Source organism: Bombus terrestris, chromosome 18, assembly GCF_910591885.1.
Source record: "Bombus terrestris chromosome 18, iyBomTerr1.2, whole genome shotgun sequence".
NCBI classification, from domain to species: Eukaryota; Metazoa; Arthropoda; class Insecta; order Hymenoptera; family Apidae; genus Bombus; species Bombus terrestris.
In genome coordinates this window covers 3,263,051-3,286,011 of record NC_063286.1, presented here as the reverse complement: position 1 = coordinate 3,286,011, position 22,961 = coordinate 3,263,051, and the positions used below count along the sequence as shown (strand labels likewise).

Below are 22,961 nucleotides of genomic sequence, written 5' to 3'. Positions count from 1 at the left end.
ACATGTCATGAAAAAAATCAATGCTGATTAGTTGTTTAAATGTTTCTAATTAAAAAAAGTTGGACAATGTTCTATTACAAGTTTCCTAAAGCAGATTTCAAATGCAAATGAACTAGTTTGCTAAGAAAATTGTGCAGGAAATGCAAATGCTACGCCTGACGAGGGAAGTGGATGCTGGTTAGTCGTTTAAATGTTTCTAATTGAAAGAAACCGGACAATGTTCTATTAAAAGTTTTCTAGATTAAGTAAATTCGATGAGGCGATTAGCGAGATGTAATTTAAGTTTTTTCTAACTTTTGAAGAAGATTTCAGGTAAATCGGCATTGGGCCGTGTTCGACGCCATTTTACACGAAATCCTCCGTTCGAAGGATCGCTAATTATCTTCCACCGTGGCTTACCAACGGTACGCTTCTAAGCCAGTGGGCTGGGCGTCCTCCTGGTTCAGCTGGCTAGAAATGGTCACGTAAGACGCTGGAACCATCTTGGCTATTCCATTTTTTTTTCTCCTTTTTTCGGCTCGCTTAGAACCCACAATTAATTATATTTCCGAAGATTTTTCTGACCTCCGGTTGATGGATTTTACAGAGCAAGAGAATTGAAACTCGCCGCCGAGCATTCTTCTCTTCCTAGAACTTCACGTGTTTACGTTTATTCGCTCGTTTCCAGCGTTTACTTTTTCTCCGTCTCTTCGTTCTCATATTTCAAACTACTTATTTGCCACGAAATGAATTTTTTTCCAAGCTTTTCCCTCCATCAAGCTTTTTCAGGATTACTTTAATGTTGCACAATTTATTTCACCAAGACAGAAACGAAGAAGAAGAAGATCGTAATTGAGACTGCGATCAACGACGCAAGACAAATAATTGTTCATAAATCAGCGGAATTTCATGAGATGCGCGGCAGCATGTAGCGAACGCATTAAATATTTATGCACTCGTCAGCGATCTAGCGAATTTCCTAAGTGGTTCTCTCTGGACAATCATTAATCGTTGTGCGCGATCGTGCAACGCTCGATGACATTATTCTTACGGAGTTTCAGCAAATATTCCGTTGCAAAAACAAATCCAACAAGCAAGCTGAGTAATGTACAAACGAACAGACCGAAAGGATTCGTTGGCAAACGTATCAGCCAACGACGTTCCATTGCAAACTTCCACCGCAACATGTTTCTCCTATGAGATATCCTCTAAATTCCATTGAAGAGTTTTACAAATCTCAAGCTTCGCTATTTACCCTGTATTCGCAATTCGATACACTCCGCTTCATTCTGACTAAATAGATTCCAGAAACCAGTCCCAGTAGTCGAGTAAAGTAACACGAAATCATGCTGAATAAGCTAGCTCGATCAGATGCGTGAAAAAATGGCAGACTACTATTAACCTTACGGTATCCACGTCACCGATACCCATCGCTATTAACAGACTTATCAATATTAATATTAAGCAGCTTATTAATATTAACGAGCACGAGCCGGCGAATCGGCGAGCTGGCCACAGGAGGACTCGAAGAATTATCGAGAAATTGCATCCCAGTAGAACAAGACAGTCCGGGACAGAACGAAATAGATAGGCTCCTCTAAGGGGGCAAGCCAGTCATCATTAATATTATAGTTCAGCGGCGCTCATCGCATCAGATCTATGCCGACCTCTTTCTGTCCACGTCCGATCCACGCAGAGTTCCGAAGGCCAAACGCATCAAAGGGCCCACGGCCACCACCTTCCTTCTTTTGTTTCTTCCAGCGGTGCTTGTGGTGTGCGCCGCTACAGTTCCACGTCTCTGCCAAACCTTGCGTTCATTATGTAGTCTTGATCCTAACCTCAAATTGATGACTATCTGTCCACCTGAAAATACGAGATATCAGTACATCCGGTCGGAACTGATAGCCTTAAAGACCTGATGGTCTAGAAGACCAGCCTTGCTCGACTCACGTACGCGGCTTCGTGCATAATAATTAAGAATTACGGGGAATAATTAAGAGGAAGACTGGCGAGGGACCAGTTGTGAGATGCGACAGGATAGTGGACCACCTCCGGGCAACGTGCTGCTTTATATTTATTAAGCGATGTCTCCGCGACGAGGGAAGAGATTGGAAGCGTCGAACAGATCGTGCGCCCCTTCGAGATCCATTTCATGATGGAAGCTTCATTTGCATAACTATATTGGGTGCGAGATTGTACAGTCTGTAGGTTGTCCTGCAACGATACAACATTTTACATATCATAATATAGTAAACCTCTGTTTCTATGAACTCTATTTGTTTGAATGAAATTTTACTTAGCGCTCAATTATACCTGCTATTGTTAATTCAATCCATTTATCTTACTTGTGTGCATGAAACGAAGAGCGACGTGTAGTGGACAGAATCAGGGAACTTCTATTACATGAACTCTAATTATATCTGTAAAGTACTTGTCTCGCAAAAGGTTCGTGTAAACTTGAATCTGCACTGATGTGTGTTACTCTGTTGAAAACACGACTAAGGTCACCTTCTGGCCATCTGTAAATACGTATAACTAAAATTAGATTGCTTCCCTGTACGAAATGCTCGTGAAAAATAGCCTCATCTTCGACATTCACATACCAAAGTCAATTAATCCACGTAAGCGAAAACCTTCGCTTTTTTCACGGCTAAAGAGTTGAACAAAGGAAAGGAAATATCTAAAGCGGTGAATGACAAAAGATACCAACATCCTGAGCCATAAGTTAGACGTTGCAGGCAGACAAGTTCTGATCAGAGTGACAACTGATGCGGAATTAGCATGATTTGTATCGAACGTGCCTCTGCATAACTCCTCCCTCTTCAGTGCCTCTTTCTGCCGGCGTGTGGCGACGTTTCCAGCTGTCGGAGGATCCAGGACGTGCCATCAGTCACCGGCGACGAATCCGGCGAGGGTTGCGCTGTTTGCGCCAACTCTCTGTTCAGTTAACCCCGTTCGTTTGCTCCGTTAACCACTCGACGTGACGACGCCTAAGCGATTTCGTACTGCACCACGAAACGATTTCTTGAACGTTTGCACAGTGATGGAAGTGACGATTTTATTATCGAGGCGCCATCAGTCTGCACGGTTTTATGGCAGTCGTTTCTGTACGTTTTGTTATTTACAATTGACCTACAGTTGCGGTTGGCATTTCTTGCAATGTTTTCTTTGTACTATTCCTCTTCTGACATGTTTCCTGTGCCTTTTAAAACTCATAGAAATGTTACCAGATACAAGTACGAGTAGCATCTTCGTAGAAGAATGATTGGAAAAGTAGGTGGAACTTGCAGGTATTTGTTTTGTGATTCTTGATAACACCGTTCATATTTAGCCTTTTCTTCTGCCTGGACGAATGGAATAGTAAATTAATAAGAAACAGTAATAAAATGAAGTTGACAATTGAAGAAATTCACCTCGTTTAGTGTTGCACGTGATCATGGTTAAGGGTATTTAGTGTAGCGTTCAGAAGATTGAGCTTTTTGTCAAGATAAACAATCTAAATACAATAGTGTATAGAAAGATTGTAGTGCTGACAGTGATCAATGATTTGCCAGGAACAAACAAAAGGTGACTGCAACATTAGCCTTAAGATTTATTGCGATCAACTTAATCCACTGGATATTCAATTAAACTCCTTGCCGTTGTCATTAAAAGCAATAAATTACCGAAACCAATCGGTTTTCAGAAATAGATTCTACAAAGAGCCTACAATACTGTATATAATATAATATAATACAATATATAATATAATACAATAATATATATAATACATATATATAATAACAATATAATATATAATACAATACAATACTGTATATACAATAATGTAGACAAGAGTCTACAATATAACAAAAATTACAAGACTTCTTTCTCTTATTAAAGCTACGCCACGTGGACAACGCTGTTTCGTCAACCGCGCCATGGTAAACAACGAAACGTCCTTTCGAGAATTACTTAATAGGAAGAGAACGTATGAATGGACTAAACGCGGACGATTTGCAACTAATAAAACGGTTGAACCGCAGTATTTTTAATGCAGCGCGGTACGATCTTGCCAGCTAATGAGTAACTGGTGTCAAGCTGGAATGTTAATCGGTTAGAATTCATCAATCATTTGCACGAAGAAAATGTGGAACGACGTAATTTACGAAAACTAATCAGATACGTACGCATTATAACAAGAAAACGAACAGATATAAATCATAATTAGACCGTTGCAAAAAGTCTGCACTCGATATCGTTTCCATCGTACCTTTTTTTCCGTCTCTCTTTTAATCTTCTCTTTTCTAACCCTTCTGTGAAGAAAGCGGCAATTATTATACACATTGATGGGGCATAATTTGTGAAACTATATTACCTTTGACATTCTTCCCAGTCGCAGTTCAAAAAGCAGCTATTTACTTTTTAATAACGTTGAAATAAAACGCCAACATGACAAATCCATTTTCGTTAATTTCTTCATTTCAAACAATCTATTATACTCACAGCTATAAATTCCCTGAAACTAAGCGATATATCTATGAAATTTACCATAACGTTAATAATAAAGGTTAAGTAAACAATCTACCAAAGAAACATTTCTGGAATGTTCAATAGGATGCAAAAGTACTGTTTGTAATTCCACGATCAATTAAAAGGACAATTGTGGTAATACATAGAATGGATTATTAAATTTTAATATCGCTTGTCATATTTTTGTGCTGCGGTCTTCTACGTTATAAGAACATAATACTTGACAATTTCGAGACAATAAGCGCAACTAATTATTTTGGAACATCGTCCAAAGATAGCTGTAAAAGATCAATCTCGCCTCGATATTTCCAAAATGACATCAACGATCTTTCATATATTGCCAGAAGCAGCAAAAAGAGAAGAAACAGCCTGATATCGAGGTAACAATAGCATCACGTAATATCCAGCAGCAACGTTTCATGGAAGAAACATCAACCTCGTAACGGCGAACGCGCAAGGTGTCGCTAGGTTCTCGGCAAATGATTGACAAGCATGGAACTCGGCCGAAGCAAAGGACGCGGCAGAATGAAAAGTAGCAAAGCTATTCCTGCGGTTGGTGTTTCCTCCGGCTGCTCTCGACGCCAGACTCGCCAACCAGCCAACCAGCACCCTCTCCCGCGTGTCAGGCATATCATCAATCTTGTTATGTTTTCTCGCGTACTCGGATGTGGATTTAGACTCGAGACTCCGCCAAGATCTCTGGAATCGTATAAGCGAACGCGCCCATCGCCAACCGTTTGTCTTCATTCGATCAAACTGATCAAAACATGACTGCTGCCCTCTTCCGGTGCGACCCATCCGCCGGATGTCGCGAGTGCACCCATTCCAGCAAAAATTCCGCAAGGAACGCAATTTCTTTTTTGTGAGTGGATCGATGAGAGTTTCGAGTTTTCCAGCGATGTTTCCGTCGTGCTATCACCTTAGTGTGATTGTGGTTATGAAAAATTGCTTTCCAACGAGTGGGAAAGGTATTTTTGGAATAGTGGTGGATTTTATTCTTTTTATACGCGAATAACACTTTGTCCTATGGTGGAAGTATCGGCTTAAACGCGTGTAAAGGTAATTTACATATACGATAATTTTACGAATGTTTGTAGGTAAATGTTCGCTTTATTATTTTACTCACAGTTAGTCTCTGTCATTGCTATTCAAAAGACTGAGCTGACTGAATTTTATTCGGGGCTGTTCAGAATTCCAAGGCTGCATTTAATTGGTCATGGTACGATTGTATTTCAGAGCTGTAATACCAATTACAGCGCGATTTCAATTTCATTTCTTCTCCATTCTGGTCGACTAAATCTACGTACATAACTACGATGCAATAACTTCACGCTTCTTTCACTCGGAGATATCAAACGGAATTACAAGTGCAACGTTATTCAATTTACCACGTTCATTCGTAATTAATATAAATAATGCTACTTCGAATGCCAGTCATTTTCGTAGTTATTCCTCCTTCAGAATATCCCTTGCTTAAGATTGAATCGCGTTGCTCTATAATTGGATCAATCATACAGGGCATCCCATAAAATATCAAAGTAAATTTCCCCTATCGAATATAAAAAATCTACTTTCAATTTACAATCGTTGTTCATGTACAATATACAATCAAATAACTTAGCTTCTATAACTTTGGCTTTATAACCTCAATCTGAAATCATGTCCTTAAGATAAGATTCACCTACCATAAAACACCTTGTACCATGTCACCATGCGTTAAACTTAATCTCCACCGATGACGTAATCACAACAGACGATCAAATGTGAATCAGGTCATGCTGTTCCCAAACGCTTATTCTGTGATATATCGCATGGAAGCGCAGTTAAATCTCGAGCGCAGGTGCCGCTCGAAAAAGCGCTCGAATAATACACCTACCGAATGAGAAGCGCGCGAATGCCGGAACGTTCTTGTAAATCAAGTCTAATGGAGAAACGCGCGCATCGAGTTGATGAACGTCCGGTTAGCAGTAACGTGGTTTTTACCGTTTATCCGACACCGTTGGCTCGCGACCATTTTTTTGCAATTTCATATAACTGACGACGTTTTGATGGGGAACAATGTTTACAGGTGAGTTAATGACCTCGAAGTCGAGCTGCTGATTCTAATGAAGAAATTCATGTCGGACCGTTGAGAGAGGCGCTAGCACGCTCTTGTGAAACGAGAGAGTTCTTCTGCCGGCTAAGGACACTTTGATGATGTTTGCGTATTAACTAATGATCCTCTCCACCTATGTGCATTCCCTGATGAAGGAAATTATGGTTGAAATTGATGCGCGTGCCGCTGTTAACGAGCCGTGTGCATCGCGTGTTGCCATTTTTGGTTTAGGTAAGTGCAGCTGTTCGATGTTTTTCGTAAGATTCTTGATACGAATATTTTGTGAATAATATTATGTAATTATGCAGGTCGACGTTACACGCGTATTATTCAGGTAATTTGAATTTCTTTGGCGATGATTTAAATCTGAATCGGCGAAGATTAATAAAAGAGAAGAATAAAGGTTAATAAAATTTGAAAAGTAATATGGAACAGATTAAGATCCGAGGAATAAGAAAAAATTATATAATTCCTCGAAAATGACGTTAAGGAATAAATAAGTTGCAGGAAGTTAACCGCCATTATAAACATTTCCTCGTTAATCATAACGACCGGTGCATTGAAACATGCTTCATCGACCTTTGAGCAAGTTTTCTATTAGTCGTGCTCGAGTTTTTCCACGGTTAGCAATTCGCTCTGAATTGCAGATTTTCCATTTTCTTAATTGCAACGCGCGCTGTCACCCCTTTTTTCTTCCTATCGTCCAGGCAATCTGTAATGTGTCAGGATTACATACCGCGATTAGGTACTCACATATCGTAAATACATTAATACATTTTATCGATGGCTTACCTTGATAATTTTTTTACAATGCAAACGGTTTAAACAAGATTTATTTGAGATATAGTCGCATCCCGTCAGCGCAATGTTAAGTATATGAATTAATCATCATAAATTATTATTTTATAAGAATAAATTAATTTTTCTGTAGGTTTAAGTAAAAGCGTTGATCTTCGCCTTACTTGATTGAGATACGATTACCTGATCACGAGATACTAAAAGTCATCTAACTTATTAAAATCTTCTTAATAGTTACCGAATTGCGAATTTTATAAGTGGGCTGTGGATTTTTATGCAAATTCATATTTTTTTATGAACACAACTGAAAAATAGAATCTACATAGAGATTTCTCCACATTTATAAATCTTACTAATTCCTTATTTTGAATAATTTATATATTTTCATAATTTTTGAATTTCGATAAATACACAGCCAATTTATAAAAATACTGTTTTACAAGAATATTTTATTATAATCGTAAGTAGCAAGAGTGTAAGAAACTTCGATTATCATTATATCGCTCTCGATTGAAACAAGGACAATCAGAAATATTATTATACAAATAGAATTATTAATCAGAAATATAAAAGAATTATTGAGCTCGCAACTTGATCTTCAGCAATGTTCCGCTACGCAATGTATTACATTCAATCTAATTTTACAATTCCGTGGTTCAGCTCGTTTACACGTTATCGTTGATATCATAAACATTGACTAACATTAGAAATAAAAACGAGTCGAGTTGCTCAATAATATCTACTCTCTAACAAGTTTCCATTCCATCGCATTCCAAGTACAATTTCACACAAAGGAAATCATTGGTCATTTAGAAAAATGCGCAGCGCGTTTGCCGCCATGAAACGTTCTTTTTCCATCTGAATCGTTACGAAATCTTTAGATTTTTTTCCCCCTTTCCTTCGCTCGGTTGTTACGAGCTCGCGCGCCTATGGATAGTGGGCAGGCTACTCGACCGGTAATTACGGCCGTGTATGCACTTCATTAGCACTTACGAACGGTTGCGTAACGACCGGCATGTCATTTTAATGTGAGCACGATCAAAGATTAATGGACGCGTCGCAGCCGTTACCGAAGGATGCAAGAAAACGCGCGCGCGAACGCTACGGCTTCTCTTATGGTCGACCGTGAATAAAAGGATAGGATCTCGAATTGAAAAAGATGAAACGACGGGCCGACTCTTACGCCGTGAACGAATCATTTTCTTTGTCGCTCTTCTGGAAAACGCAATCGGCTTAAATTCGACGTTTTTGTCGGATTGAATCTGGACAACGAGGATTCTTTAGACATTTGAAAATAACAGATAAATTGCATAGTTGTATGCACTATGTTTGTAATGGATGAACATTTATAGAATCGCTTACTTAATATTATTGCAGGTTCTTTGAAAATATGCCTTTCTGTATTCAGTATTCTTTCTCTATCTAAAAGCTGTAATGCATCTGAATTCTCAAGTACATATTTCAACCTTAATTTAAGAATACTGTAATCTTTATTGTACAGACAATTAATATATGAAGAATAGATTCAATTCGTCGTTATTATTCTCTCCTATTACAAAATGCATATTTCAAGCTTAATCTTAGCTGAATCTTTGTTATACAAATAGTTATTACTCAACAAATAAAAAATGAATTCCCATTCAGCAAATGAATTCAGCATTCTTCGCAACATTACACAATTACCTAATTAATTGTAGAAAGTAAGAAGCGTTTAACAGACTAACAAACCACAAAAATAACGAACTTTCTAAATGCATCGATACATACAACAATATTTCATTCATATTAAAAATAATCGACTTCCACAATATGTAATGAAACTTTGAACCCGCTTGTACGACGTTGGTATACAAGAATGTGGACGCTATAATGCAATGTGTGCATCGTGGCGTCAAGTCGGGTCGCCAATTGTAGAGCGCGGTTCATCGTCGACTAGCCTTTCTCTCTCAGTGTATTGTGTGTAGTCGTGGAATCGCGACGAGTTGCTATTAATAACGGTCATTAATTCTTGATCGCCTCTAACAGATTTTTTTTTTTAGATGGTAGAATCAGTTCGCATAGTTGAAGAACGCGTGGTTGAAAAACGATCGCGAGCAACGAACATGATGTAAGTCTTGTTAGACTACCAGCGTTATTTGCGAGTAATTGCGTACCGGGATTAATGAAGACGTTCTCGCTTATGGCAACTGCGTTCTTGCCCCTCGCGATCTTCCGAACGAAGATCGTTCAACGAGAGGAAACGCTTGGAATTCGAAGTATTCCGCGTAACTGTGATTTTAATGATAAAATTGTTCGATCAAAGGAACGCTAGAGAAATCGCGTTACAACAAGTCGATTGGAGACGTTCGTATTACGCAATATGAATTGTTGAAAATTTGCCACAGTAAATTAATTTTTATCGTATTTTTAGAGTGCTGCTTGCACTGTTGTTTACATTGAAGATTAGTTTTAAGATTCTTAAAATAGTTATTGGTTCTAATCCAGTTTGATCTATTTAACTAGTCATCTCGACGTTCTAGTTGCACACACGTTGCACGTTCTTGTACACACTCGAGTGACTTTCGGTTTCGTTAATCAATTTCTTAGAACCGATTGATGTTTTGAATCTTTTTCTGTTTCAAGAATTCCGTAAGAACTCGTAGATTGTGTAATAAAAAAAATACATTAAATCAAGAAACGGTCGAAAAATTATAAGAGACGATGATTAAAAGATCTATCTAAAAGAATAAATTTCATGCGTTTTTAACTAAGTGAAATTGAAATGTCCTCGACATAATTTTTCGACCTCGATATACAATAATTGGATAATTCTATTGAGTCGTACACGGAAAAAGTGTGACCGTTGTTTCGAGACCGCTGTAGCTCTGTATGCACCACACAAACCTCTCTAGAACCGAATTTGTCGCCTCTTATCAAACAAATTCGGATCTACAGGGTAGATGTAGAGCATTAACTGGGCCTTCTCATATCGGCACATAAACCTTACGACATATGTTCTTTTTCCTCATAAGCTTCTTTAGGATTTTTAGTAACGCACGTGCCACTTTTAACTTCTTCGTTGGCCCAGTATGTGATCGAAGGTGTTCAACTGTCTGCTGCAGTCGAACTCATTCACCTGAAAATATTTTGAGATCAGTATGCTGAGATTTATCATTGAATCTAACATACTTAAAAGCATAGTGTCTACAAGCAGTTTTTATCTAATACGTGCGTATCGATACGAATTATTCTGTTCCTGTTCCAAGAAGCGAGATGCCTCTGGAAGGATTCGATAAACAGTTAAAAACTGGCGCTCTCACTAGCCAGGATCGAGAGTTGTTGAAGCGCGAAGTCACTCGAAAATAGACCTGTTATGTCAAGTCACCGTTACGACGAACAGGGAAGCATCTATTTCTGCTAAACGTGTCGCGAAACGAATATTCTCACAAAGGGAACCTGGCTCGATTGCAATTTTCAGAAAAATTATTAATCAAAGAAACAAAAAAAAGCTAAAGGATATTTAATAAAAAAATTTCTAACGGGAAGCTAACTTTAGCATTTTTAAAAGATTTCAATTTCTAATCCAAGCAAATGTTTACAATTCTACATTCAAAAATTCTATGTTTCATCTAAAAATTCATCATACTTTCTTCTAAATTAACCTAAACTAAAACTCCATCCCTTGAATGCGCTGCAAAGTTATAACCCTAAGTTCATCAAACAACGCTCAACAGTTAGTTAACAAAGAGCAATATTATTTCCATGTTCTCGAAGAAACTTTCTAAACATAGATCGAGTCGATGCATTCAAAGTAAGCCAGAAACGCAATGGCGGCGCCGGTGATTCGTTCGTTCTCTACTCGAAGGCTTCGATACGCCGTTAAAGATAAATCCTGTTATGTCACTTGGCACACTTCTCGGACGTATATCATAGCAGGTTATCTTAGCGACAATAATCATATTACACCTGCACTACCGATAGTGATTGATGCTCGTCCCTGAGTTCGAAAGCACCTGAGCGTTAACGGCTCGCGGATGACACAGCTGAATGCAGGCAAGGCCGTGTTCTCCTTCGTCCTCTTTCTCCTCCCATTCCTTAGCGGTACAGCTCCTTTTATTTGAGCACGCGTGTCGATGTACCTTGCGTTTCCAGGTTACTTGGTCATCGCTGTTGTGTTTACCTGAAAATCATCATAGAAACCTGGTTAGATTCGTTGTCTCTTTGTCCAACTTCGTTATGCGCATAACAATGGAAATATGGATTGATCTTTTAAATGGATTTTGTTATTAGAATGTTGGCAATGAAAGGAAGAAGAGACAGAGGTATAAGAGGATTGAGTTTGGGAAGCGTTTTTGGACAACAAATTCACCAAAGGACACTGCATTGCAAATACATGCATATCAAGAAAACACTTTGATAATTTAAGAAATATTTAAGAGATTGGAAATGTTAATGTTATGAGTAAACTGCGTTTATGGCAGATTTAAGGATGCAGAAATATATGTATGTATATAACATGGAGAAATATATAAAATATCCAAAGTATAGTAGCTGTTATCTGCATAAATATTTGCAGCTTGATTAGAACAATTATTCGATTCGAATTGTATAAATATCAAAGAGTAATTTGTAAGATTAGATGTGTCAAAATATTTAACCTAACGAAATCATTTCGCCTGGAAAATTGAAACCGATAAGTCTGCGAGATTCTTCGAGGGTTGATCCTCTCTAAACCCAGTCATCCCTTTAGAAATTGGGATTAACTGGAATTAAGGCGGGTCGAGTCAAAAACTTGGCGTTAAAGTAGACGTTTTATTTGTATGTTTAAGATCTAACGATTTTCAAAACTTCCAATTACAAAGAAGAAGCTCCTTAATCCTCGAACACTTCCGAACATTATGCCAATTTTCGATTGCTAATATACGTTACACGAGGGGAAAGAAATCGAGCCGTTCGAGTGAGAGGTTATATTTTAACAAGCTGTCCGAAATTTGTCAGAAACTTTAATCCCTCGAAAGCAGATTTCGACGATGACATCCGAAACGATTCCTTGGGCGCATACATATTTCTCACCAGACGTTGATTTGTTCCCATGGGAAGGTTGTAATCTCTCCATGGGGATCAATAAGTCAACACGAGTTACAAATATAAACCTAAAGAAGCTCGATCGCTGTTGTCTAGGCTTCTGATTACCCAAAAAGACGTTCAGAATTTTTCAAATTGAGCAACCTGTATTGGGATTACATAACCTGTAAAATGATCCCAAATAATAACTTTCCAGAATATTTAATACTCCTTTAATCAAGCCAAATAAGATACACATGACAATCTAAAAAATTTTCTCTTAATAATTGCATAAATAACTGGAAAGATATTGCGAATAATTTTTTAGTTAAAACTGAGTAAACCATATTTCAATTCCACAAGCCATAAAATCGACACTATTTCCTCATAGAATTTTAATAATACTCAGCACTTCTTAAGTCTAACCAAAAAGGATATAGATATGTAGCGGTACATGAGCTAGAGGACATTTCGCTATTGTTTTGCTTCAGAGTATCAATATCGTTAAAATATACATAATGTAATAGTAAACCAACTCCGAGCAAAACAACGTCGTCGCCACGTGTAACCGTCTAACAAAGGCGAATGGAAATGTATCGGTATCCCTTCGACCAGTATAAGTAAACAAACATGATCGTAAGATGATCAGTTTCTCAGTCTCGGTCTCGAGCGATTTTATCAGCGATCAGCACACAGTTTTTAGCGAATCCGTTCGTACCGATCGTCTCAGCGAACATTATTGTAACAAATCCACGGTTGACTCTGTATTTATAATTATTTTAAAATATATTTGACGGTTTCAACATCGAGTAATTTCGTCATTAAACTATCACACGACCAGCCATCCTCCCCAGATATATGGGTCTATTAAATTTTAGAAAATTTTTATTGAATACTACCAAAACTATGAACTATTAAAAACAAAAATAATGATAATAATAAATAATTAAAAGGATATTGAACAAATCGAATAGGGTCCAATGAGAATCGTCGAATTTTCCAAAAAGCGTAGAGGGCGTACTCTTGCAGGAAAAGCTCAGCATTCGATAGGTGGAGCGTCGTCGAGTTTCACGTCTCCCGCTATCGATTCACCCCCTGGCACGCCATTACTGGCTACGCGGACCGATGTCGGCGACGCTATTATCGCTGCCCCCGCCCCTCCACCGTATTCGCATAATTATCGACATTAGAACTGTTGCGCAATGGCCGTTGAAAGCTTTCTCGTTGGACTTAACATACGATCGCATAATGGAACTCATGTGAACGACATACACACGCCAATTCCAATACTCGAGAAAATACGATTCGCGGCATGTTGCACGGGCAAATGGGGAGCAGATAATAAGAAAATATGTTACGTATGAAGTACAAATACAGGAAGATTTACATGTCTTGTTAATTAGTTAATAATTAACAGACTGTGAATTTTTAAGTGTAATGGAAGGCATATAATACGCAAACATATATAAAATATGAAAAATATAATAATATTGTAATATTTCATAATTGAGATAAATCACTGCTTAGATTCCATTTCTTGAATTATTTTTATGAAAATATAAATTCCCATAAATATTATCAACACAGTCTGATAATTTGATTTTTAATAGGAAGTTTAAGGTTTAGATGGTTAAATAATAATGAGTTACATAGGTGGATATCAATTTTGGGAAATTTCAATCTACTTGAAACTATTAATTGGTAATAGTAAAAGACAGAGGAATAAATGATAACTTCGAGAGTTGTGAAATTATGTCGGGATTGGAATTTAAGTTTAAAAATACTATTTATATACCTGTGATACGAAGACTTTTGTAGCAGAATGTAGCAGAGATTAGAAGTTTTGTAATTTGATGGTGAGTGAAGTCACTCCTGAAATAGAGTACAGAGTTAATTTACATTGTCGTTTCCTTTCATTTATATTTACGTACCTGCCGATTGCACAGACGTAATCCAACATCGGTAGAAAATGTTTTGATTCGAACGGTGATGGCCACTTTCAGTATCTAAAATGAACGATTCGAATACATTCAGAATTTCTCTTATATCTGAATTTGCAATTCACTGAATTGAAGGCGTATAAGTTAGAATAAACTCTATTTGAAATGTTGTACAAAGAACATAAATGATATATAGAGTACCGTATAAGTGGCGATAAAAGCAGTCGAGTCAGCATCAATCAACCCTTTCACCGCTCGAGCCCCTCTTCAGACGATCGACATCCGCACCCTGCCGCCGCTGAAAAATAAACCGACCGTCAAACTTTTACCTCATCAGCGGGTTTTTCAAATGGAAACTTTCACTTTCACACGACGAACGTTTCGACACTCAGAAATGATCGAGAAAATACTATCTTGCGATAAGAATACAAGTAAAATGAAAAATAGTACGTCACAAACGATGGTCGAAAATGTCTACATCTCTAAGCGAACATTGCCAAAATTCTAGAGAACACATAAACGTATAAACAGTATATATTACAATACAAACTATAAAACATAACCACCACATCATAGACACACAATGCCAATCGTCAAAAATATAAATTCACATAAACAGTATATGACAGTATTGAGCGATTTATCACCGGCAATCTTTTATGGCTTCTGAAAATACACAAAAGCACGTGCAATTATCAGGAAAAATTGAAAGAGCAATTCTACCACGATACACCACGAGCCACTATATACCATAGATCCAACTAATCTTCTTCTGAACTTCTCGAGTCCTAACGATGTTCTTCGACAACGCAGCCGTGTTTTCCTGACGATCGATGCACCGTCGTGTCGCGGTCAAAGTAGAGTAGATAAGACCCGGGTAGTTAAGTCGATCCTCCTCAACGTGAGGAATATAAAGAGGAACACCGGCTGGTCTGATGGCTGGACGGGACGTGATGGCTGAACCGACGAATAAACCAATAAACGGCGCAACCATCTGCTTGCCAGCCGGCACATCTCTGTCTCTGTTTCCGTCCCTTTCTCTCTCTCGTTCCACGGCCTTTCGTCCTCTCCATTCTTCTCCCCTCGATGGTTCTCTCTTCCTCACCGTTTCTCCCTCTCTCTCTGTCTCTCTCTCTCATACACTGTTCTTGCTCCCCCTTGCTCCCCAAGCAGCGTCGTCACTGGCAGCAGCACCATTTTATGCGATCCTGAAATGAAATCCATGCGAGAGGGCTCAGCATTCGTGGGGAACTCCCGCAGCTTTTATTCCACGACAATGAACGAAGCCATCCAGTTTCCCCCGTCTCTTTCTCTCCCTCTTTTACTCTCTCTCTCTCTCTCTCTCTTGTCTTTCTCCCTCACTTTCCCTTCTCTCTCTCTCTCTTTCGTTTGGTGAAACGCGATTTTCAGTCCGTGTCGGAATTTTCAGCGATAACGCGGGCTCCATGGTTCCTCAAGGGTACTTTCCCTACGGTTTCTATCCTCATCCCTGTAGTTTCTCCCTTTTTGAGGGTAGGGGAGAGGCAAGTTGCACTGGGTTTGCGAAAATGAAAGTACGGGCCATAAGATGTTTGGATGGTTGGATACACAATCGATTGTGAGACTGTTTCCTATTGATGGCACAGCGAGATGAAAGTTTGTATAACTGCGATATGATAGTGTTTGATGAGGTTTCTCTGTGTTGGAATTGATCTTTGCTGAGCTTTCATGCTGGATGTTTTGGAAAAGCTGCTTTACATGTTATAAGTAGGATTTTTATGCATTTGTGGAATGCAAATGCGCATAATCTAAAAATATGTATGAAATGTTTAAAATACAGCTTTCTAGCTGGCTTTACCTAGCTTCCATTTTTTTGCTTATATTAATAAAAATATGAATTTGCATAATTATCCGCATACTTATCACAGTATTTATGTGCTGGATTAAACAAGGGATTATGTTACTATATAGAACGTAATTCTAAGTTACGTTTATCTTTCCCTGTTAGTTAGTGGATAATCATGGTTGATGGCGTTTTTCAATGTTGGAACTGGTTTTTATTTTTCAGTGGATTGTTTGAACGATCTGTTTCACATGTTATACGAGCACTGGAGTAAACGAGAAATTATTATATGGGATATAATTGTGGGTCACGTTTATCTTTTTGTGTTAGCTTAAACGTATCTTTAATTTGACACGATAGAAGTAATACTACACGATATTTAATATGATCTTGGAAAGGATACGCGGCAACCAGATCGTAGATCTTTCAGCGGTAAGCTGACCGAGACTATGCATTATTCATGATAATTAAACGTAACGAGACTAGGCCGACTCGTAGAATAATGCATGTATCAGGAACAAAGCAGACAACTTGTACATATTATAATAACATCTGTACTGAATATCTAATAATAAGAAAACATAACCAGATTTCAGATCTATAACTAAAACTAACAACTCTACTTCCATTTCCTCAACAATTAAATTGAAGTTTGATAATATATGTATCGTTAAAATCTCTGTGCAAAAGGTAAAGGGATTAAAAGAAAAAGAAATAATACTTTCTAAGAGTAAAAGTCGGCAAAAGTTACATTTCGAGCATTTCGGTCGCTTAGCTGGCCAACGAATCGAAGGTCAATCGACGGCCATTATTCCCTGCCTATTAACTGCTAAGGTCCACGATACCTGCTCCCAGTCAGGACAAGGAAAAAGTTGAACAATAGTATACACCGAGCATCCCTGTTATGCTGCCGCAATAAAACTACGCTGTATTCGTAAAACCGGACGCCGAATTCTCGGAAAATTTTCAGGGGCCCGTTAATTTTGTTATTTAACGTAGTGTCGAACGCTCGTCTGAAAATACGAAGTTGCAAAACAAACGTTTGAATAATTCTTTCGAAAGAATATATTTCGTTATTGATATTTGTAATCTTAAGGTGAATGATAATACGAAATGTTAGACTGTGAAAAAATTGGAAAGAAAATTTTGGAGGAACTTGAGTAGAAAATGTATATATCTCATCGTTATCGTTCAATATTTGAAGAAAAATGATCATTTCAATTTAAAATTTTGTAAGACACTTTATTTTATGACAACTTTAGAATAATTCCCATAAGTTGTTAACCGCTGTTAAGTAACGGTCGAAATTTAAAAAATAGTTATGAAGCAGTGTTGCTCAAACTTTATATCGCCCTATATAACGTTCGACTTCGTCAAATTTACGATTCCGATGGTAGAACGTATTTATGGTTCGCAATGGACCAATCCAGAATCGATGATAACTTTTTTATCGAGGATCGCGTATAAAAAAGTGACGGATACTCGGGCCCCGGGTAAATTAACGTGCAGTTTGTAGCAGCGCGTATCGGTGTCAGTGGTGGGAATCGACTTGTGCCCATATGGCGAACTATAAAAGACTAACAAGAACTCGTTGCGAGTCCCATGGTCGAATTGCGGCGCATGACGTCACTTCTCGCGGAAACGTGTTAATTTATTGCAGCGATGCTTTAATTTCTTCGCTCCAGCCGTCCGTCGTGAAATTGCGCGGAAACAGCGGGAAAGCTTTGCGGGAAAACATTGCATTAAAATTCAGTTCCGTCTTCGTTAGACGCGACACTGGTTCTTAAGAAGAAATTACTAAATTCTTATATTTCTATTCCTATCAAAGTCCAATTCATTATCAAGGTTCGATATTTTTCGTTTGTGTACAAATCTTCAAATATTTTACTCTGCCGATGCTTTGAAACTATAGAATTACCGAGTATGTTTAAAAAAAGAAAGAATATTACCAAGTTCTTAGATTTCCACAGTTGTATCAAATTTCAAAACACGAGAGGTTATCTGAGCGCAAAATTCTTCCTATTCACAAGTCATTGGTTATTTTAATTTATTTCTATATAAGCATCACATCTGAATAAGTATCGTATCTGGATAAAAAATAAATCTAAATGTCGAACTGCTATCTCAATTTCACTCATTTTTCATCGACACTTTTATCGCGAAATCGACAAGTCGTCACGCGAGCGTTGGGGCAAGCGGATCGTTAAATGTTTTAACGGTAGGACGAGCAGCTGTACATTTCAATGAATTCACCGACCACGGTTTAACTTTCGTTGAATGTGCATCGCGCCTACGCTCATTTCCATTTCATCGGAATAAAAACAGGACTCTGACGAGATATGGTAGCGAACGGTTGGCAGTGGCGGCCTCGCGTGTAGTTATGTTAAAATATTGAAACGGTTATTGGCTCGTATTTCAGACATGATTGCTAACCGAAAATTGGATCGGTTATTCCAATATCCTATTTGCATGTGAATTTCAAAATTGCTTGAATTATATCCGATTTTCTTTCCATATTTCTATGAATTCTACATTCGGTAGTAACAGGAATAATATGAACTAACAGTATAATTTAGAAATAATATATAGCCTTGAAATATCTTGCAAACAGTAACAAATGGATAGTGGAAATAATTTCAAAATGAAAATAAACTTTTCTATAGAAAACGATACGATATTTGAAGCGATAAATTTAAATTTAGTAAGCACGTAGTTATGAATAGAATTACAGAGTGTCGGAATGACGTGTTCAACAGAGAAACAGGTTGAAAGATGGTGAATGGTTGCTTCAATGTGCAAAAATCGCGGTGCTTTGTATTTCCGAGGACATCGATCATCCAACAGTTTGTCATGTCATGCCATTTTTTGTTCATTCAGGTGCCGATTCACCGGACCTGCCGATATGTTTTAACTAATAACACATTCGAAGAACGGCGCCTACGGTGTAGATCGATTTCACAGTGTCAGTAAACCGATTTCAAAACGAAATTGAGATAAAGATGCTTGAAGAATCGATTGAAATATCAACTATCCTTCGGATTCTGTTTATTTCAATTTTCATAATCTGATCCTCAAGTTATTTTCGTTAAGGCTAAGTTAATTTCAACTTTTAATAGCTTCAATTAAAAGTTTCAACTTTTAATGGCTTCTATTACTCTTCTTCAAATAAATTGACATTTTAAGAATCAGATTACAATATTCAGAGTAGAATAATCGAAAACTGTGAAATAATGAAGCCAGGACGAAGATGGACCATAACGTCGAACGTGCCGACGAGTTTAGGGATCGGTGGACTAGACGTGGAATGTGGACCGAGCCGAGTGAGTCCTTGATTGGAGTTATAGCCGGTTTGCCCTCATGCTTACGCATCTACCGAATATTGTCGTTTTCTTGAACAGACTCGAAAACGGCTCATTAAATACAGTCACGTAGGGTGTTGCGAATGTTTCTTTTCGGCTGGAAACTCGTTCTAAGAAAAATCATTACGGACATGATAGAGAAAATATAAGACAAAAATAAAACTATCATGGAAATAATATTTAAATCAGACATACTTATCATTCCTCCACTTGGAAGATTATGATCGGAAGATGGTTTTATTATATTTTGCGAATTTTCAAGTACTCTGCTATTGCATCGTTTCACGGTTACATTCTGCAAACATGGCCAGCCATTGTTCGGAGACTTACAGCGCCACGAAAGATGAACTCCTACATTATCTTGAAAAATATCACGAAAAAGTTCGGTCGTATTCGGGTCGAGCGAAGATCGACTATGATACTGGCAATAATGAAAATAACTTTGTGTCTTCCCGAAGTCGAATGTGGGGAACAGATTGGTAGTAATTGCAGTAACTGTAAACACAATAACTTGTTATTTTTTACTTCAAAGCTTCTCCCGTGTTCTACATATTTATAAATAAGCGTTGAAAGTAACCAAACATGTGGTAATATGCTCGTAATTGCTTATTCTTACATTATACCGTATGAAATGCATCGCGTAACATATGAAAAATGTATCATTAATCGATATATTGGGTTGGGAACTAAGTGATTGAGGATTTTGTCAATAGATGGTCTTGACACATTCTTTTGTTTCGTCAACCTGTTCAAAGCACCTAACCTATTGTACGTCTGACTAGATGACATCGTTAGTATACTACGTATTCAATAATAAGCTGAAAAATTGGCACATCGAGTTTCGTACAAATATTTGAAAAACAACGTTTACCTCTGTTACAAAGTAACATAAAAAGAAAGCTACAGAAAATGGATAGTGTTTCCTGAATAACGAACTAAGTAATCGAGTAACTTGTAAGAGAATGGCCACTGTAAACCGCGAAATTATCGGGGGGAAAATGAAAAAGAGGTATCGCGTGGGGGATGGTGGATCGATCGGGTCGGCGTATAATTCCGCGTTTTCGTTGGTTGCGAAACGAACCGAAACCGAAGTGTGCCGCGGTTGAGGAGCAGATCGATCAGCGTCCCGCCAGATTCCGAGATGTTGGCCGAAGCTCATGAAATCCACCACCGTCGGCGCCACTGAGCTGACTTTTCGCCTGTTCCAAATAGAAACGTAACGACCAACCGGTCCCCGATCCGACGACGACGAGATTTGACTCACCGGACTATTCATCTTTCGCAAAGATTTACAAGGATCTCGGTTTATCTGGTATTCTTTGTGTCACAGGGTAGAACTTTATCGTCGAATAAATCGTGAATGCACGAGGTTGTATAAAAAATTAAATGAACAATTGCAGAAGGCTTGGATATTTGATCTAAAAAATATATAGATTGAGTGTACAAGAACATTCACATTGGAGGTGACATTTTTATGATTCGACTGAATTATAATTTATTATAATTAATTGATATGCTATAAAAGTCTTAGCTATTTAATTAGCTAACGGTAATTGATTGCTAGACTATAAAAACAAGTTTATAATTAGATTTGAATGTACTTCAATTAAATAAGTGTTAAACACTCGTTACCGTAGATGATTATTCACAACAATGGAATTATATTAGTTGCAATGAATGCGATATTGATTTGGTGTTAGAACAGATCGGATTTCAGTGGAGAAAATATTGTACAGTTTAAGATATGTTAAATTTTGTAAATGATAAAATATGACAATTATATACTTCCATAATAACTTAAAATACATTCTACCTGAATCTGTAAATTATAAAATAAATTCTATTTTGGTAACATAGAAAGCATCAGAAAAAATGTAATCTTTAGAGTAAATAAAGAGCTGCTATCTAGCCCAATAGGATTAAGATTTAAATGCAAGAAATATCGATCATCGATCATATAAATTAGAGATTGTATACTCACTGAAACGAAAAACATCGGCCCTTTGATAATAGTTTCCAATACGCAACTAAAACGTTGCTAGACGTTCCATCAAAATTTCCACTATGCCTGGTCTCGTCCGAAGTAAAATGGTAGCAATGGATTTTCCGCGAGTCTGCGCTCTGAGGGTTGAAAACACATGCATTAACATCGACGTAATTATTGTGACCTCTTAAGGTATCTTCGTACTCTTCTATTTCTACCAACTGAACATGCATATCATCGCCAAAAGATCTGCATACAGACAAAAAACTAGAAGCAGCAAGTCATATTCGTTTCTTCGACGTATCTTCATCATTGACAATTACAACATCAAAACCACTATTCACTTCAAGCGCGAAACCAAAAAATCAATTTACCAGCGTAGAACAATTTCTTCGTCCACCCAATGACATCCATTTTGTATCTTATCAGCACACAAGACCAGAGGACACCCTAAACGTTACACCACCTCTTCTCTTCTCTTCCCTTAATTACACCATGAAATATTAATCACATCGACAAAATGGGTAAATACAGATTTTTCATTACTATCAATCACATTGATTATTGATTATTTAAAATGACATTTTAAAGAAACGTTTAAGGACACGATGCAAGCACAACGCGACATTTGTCGACGATCACGGGTCACGCACAAGCGCCATGGGACGTAGATTCGACGAGTTTGCGTGGTAGACAGCTGGATCGACGCTGGGCGTCGCCATCGTGGGGTTGAAACGAACAGTATAAAGCGGGGTGGCGTCGCTTTGGGACTTGAGAGGGGGAAGTCCGACATAGTTGCACCAGCAGACAGTGGCGTGTCCGATCGGCTCCACGGAGACTTGCAGACTGTCTCATGATCCGGCCTCGTCCCTCCTCGGGCCAGGAACAGTCATTAACATAAATTGTCTTCGGTGACAGTTATATCCACCACTCTTCGCCACAGTCTCTACCGAAATAATATTAAGCCGCGGAACTTCTGCCCTCTGGAGAGGACTCATAATCAATTCGATTTTCTCAAATCTCCGTACGAACAGAACTGGGCCGTGTTTTGATTAAAATATGTAACTAGGTTGTCATGTATTTTATTATTTTATGCTTCTATCGCGGAATATTATGGAATTATGACATGAATGTAATTAAGTACTTGTAATGTTAGTAACTAACGCTTATAAGAATAAAATATGATATTTACATGAATAATTTTCCTGTAAATATTAAGCATGTTGGAAAGTAAGTAGACACGTTATGCATTCATTTGTGGTATCGAGAAGCTAGTGATGAAATATTATGAAACTAATGTTAAACTTGCATCAATTGCATTTAATCAATTCTACGGTTATATGATTATCGGACTTGGAATTCTCGTTGCTTTGATAACATGGCGTTCGAAATTGTTTGTTATGATTCTTGGTTGTATCGTGTTCTTTAT

The 22,961-nt window shown here is 37.9% G+C and overlaps 5 long non-coding RNA genes across 5 annotated transcripts; 3 read left to right on the top strand and 2 right to left on the bottom strand.

Annotated features, from left to right (window-relative positions):
* Window positions 1–5,174: 5,174 nt before the first annotated feature.
* LOC125386903 lies at window positions 5,175–7,714 on the top strand. The gene is made up of 3 exons (XR_007227460.1): window positions 5,175–5,550; window positions 6,560–6,817; window positions 6,895–7,714. It is a non-coding gene; the product is annotated as an uncharacterized LOC125386903 (long non-coding RNA).
* Window positions 7,715–9,287: 1,573 nt separating this feature from the next.
* On the top strand, window positions 9,288–13,240 carry LOC125386904. The gene is made up of 2 exons (XR_007227461.1): window positions 9,288–9,491; window positions 11,654–13,240. It is a non-coding gene; the product is annotated as an uncharacterized LOC125386904 (long non-coding RNA).
* A 435-nt stretch (window positions 13,241–13,675) lies between these two features.
* LOC110120053 lies at window positions 13,676–14,739 on the bottom strand. The gene is made up of 3 exons (XR_007227462.1): window positions 14,569–14,739; window positions 14,359–14,433; window positions 13,676–14,299 (listed from the first exon to the last, which is right to left on the bottom strand). It is a non-coding gene; the product is annotated as an uncharacterized LOC110120053 (long non-coding RNA).
* A 4,567-nt stretch (window positions 14,740–19,306) lies between these two features.
* LOC105666681 lies at window positions 19,307–22,030 on the bottom strand. The gene is made up of 4 exons (XR_001099501.3): window positions 21,907–22,030; window positions 21,530–21,669; window positions 19,744–20,043; window positions 19,307–19,658 (listed from the first exon to the last, which is right to left on the bottom strand). It is a non-coding gene; the product is annotated as an uncharacterized LOC105666681 (long non-coding RNA).
* LOC125386902 lies at window positions 21,582–22,264 on the top strand. Its single transcript, XR_007227459.1, has 3 exons — window positions 21,582–21,724; window positions 21,962–22,056; window positions 22,124–22,264. It is a non-coding gene; the product is annotated as an uncharacterized LOC125386902 (long non-coding RNA).
* The last annotated feature ends 697 nt before the right edge of the window (window positions 22,265–22,961 follow it).